This window comes from Nanorana parkeri, unplaced genomic scaffold, assembly GCF_000935625.1.
Source record: "Nanorana parkeri isolate BGI_ZX_2015 unplaced genomic scaffold, ASM93562v1 scaffold10, whole genome shotgun sequence".
Classification (NCBI taxonomy): domain Eukaryota; kingdom Metazoa; phylum Chordata; class Amphibia; order Anura; family Dicroglossidae; genus Nanorana; species Nanorana parkeri.
In genome coordinates this window covers 4,235,819-4,238,066 of record NW_017306278.1, presented here as the reverse complement: position 1 = coordinate 4,238,066, position 2,248 = coordinate 4,235,819, and positions in this window count along the sequence as shown.

Below are 2,248 nucleotides of genomic sequence, written 5' to 3'. Positions count from 1 at the left end.
CTGCAAACATGCCTCCCACCCACACTGGAACGTGTGGTACCACAATGCACTGGGGGGGGGGTTTGTAAAAACTGGTGCAGCTGTGCATGCTCAATCAGCTTCTCTCCTCAGTTCAACATTTGAAAATGAGTGAGAGGTGCCGATTGGTTGCCATGCACGGCTGCTCCAGTTTGATAAATTCCCCTCACTGTGTTCTAGTGCAGTGCAATCACACAAAAAATAGTGCATGCCTGATTTTTTGCAATCACACCGCACTGGTACGCAGTGCATTGAGGTACCACATGTCCCAGTGTGGGTGGGAGGCATGTCTGCAGCGCCATTGACATGAATGGAGCCACCACGCCCCCTCCCACCCGTTGTGCCTGCCTGATCTGTGGCACAAGAATGTTTATACAGGTGGGACTTGTGGGAGGGGCTTGTATATGGGTGGAGCACAAGGGGGCCCCATAACCATGTATTGCCCGGGGGCCCCATGTGTTGTCAGTCCGCCCCTGAATTCTCCTACTGGTGGATGTCCGTTCTCTTCAAAAGGAATTAACAGGGTTATTCACAGAAGGGTGAAGAGTTTGGAGAAGGCAGAAGAAGTGAACAATCTAGGACAACATAGCTGAACTGGAAAGTGAGCTGAATTGGTGAATTTTTCCAAATCAGCTATGTTGGCCTAGATTGTTCACTTCTCCGGCCTTCTCCAAACTCTTCACCCTTTAGTAAATAACCCTGTAAAACTCCTCAGGAGGATGCAAGAGTCTCAGGGTTCCACCCTGACTTTACTGGTTTGCAGCATTCTGGCTTGACTGCCACTTTACTCACCTGTGTTTTCTTCTTTGCCTGAGCAGATTCTGGAACGTTGCTCACTACTCCCAGGCCCCTTCTTATGGCCAGACAGGAGAGCATCGTCTGAGAGAGTCAGATGGGACTTTCCTGTCTCTGAGTGATGATGTCACCCCACTCACTATGTAAACCACTCAGTCCAGTCTGACCTTGCCCTTGCGTGGTCTTCCTGCTAGTGCATTCCTGCTGCTCTGAGTATCCTGATTCTGTGTATGACCCGATCCTGGCTGACGTTCTCCTCTGGCTCCTGCTCCTGGCTTGTTCCTGACAACGCTGATTTCCTGGCTCCTGCTCCTGGCTTGTTCCTGACGACGCTGATCTCCGTGTTCCTGACCTGGCTTGGACGACTACCCACTCCGGCTCCTGACTCTGGCTTGTTCCGGGTTTATGATTCTGCTTGCTCCAGTGGACACTGTTCTTAATACATATTTTAACAAGCACCTTTCGCTTGTCTGGTTTTCATTGTGCTCTGACAGAGAGTTCTCCAAACGGAGAACATTGGGGGGGAATGTATCAAAACTGGAGCAGGCAGAATCTGGAGCAGCTGTGCATGGCAACCAATCAGCTTCTCTCTTTCATTTTCAAATCTTTACCAAACAAACTGAAGAGAGAAGCTGATTTTTTTTAATGCTTTTCAACTCCATATTGTGGTTTTGCATGAAAAAAAAATCATTTGAAAAAAAAAAAGAATGTTTGTTTTGGCATATACAGTATCCGCATGGATCGAACATTCGATTCGTTTATAAACAGAACCCAAATAGTCTAAAAAAAAGACGCTCACTTCCACTCACCTACATTGGGCCCGCCACCGGGAAGTTGTATAATTTTTGTCTTGGGAGAGCTGGTGTATTGCCGTGCACCCACAGTAACAATGGTGAAATTATAGTCCCCTGGTGACAGGCCAGAGACAGTGACACTCGATGTGTTTGATGTTAATGACAAAGGCGTGGATCTGTACAAGTTGCCAGGGGTTACGGTAATAAGGAAGTGCTTTTGTACATTGTTCATATTGGCAGGGTCCTCCCAGACCAGGGAAATTGAGTCTGTTCCAGTAGTCCAGTTGGTTACAGGTCCCGGTGGAGTCGGATCTGTAACAGAAAAAAATAAAACATGAATAAAATCTGTAGTTACACAGTTACATCTGCCAACACAGTGCACACCGAGTTAATCATTTTAATATTAACCTTTCCGGCCCCCCTTCTTGAATTCCACAGCAAAACTCAGTACGGAGAACAACTTATCGTTGAGAATGGAGCATGTTTTGTGCAAGCAGCAATTAAAAATTAAGTGACATCTTGGATCTTGAGAGGAGTACTTATTTATTAACAAATTTAAATATCACACCTCCTATCCACTTAACGTAGAAGGTTGATTGGATTTTCAAGATGAATGCTCGCTCCCATTCGGATAAATTAGA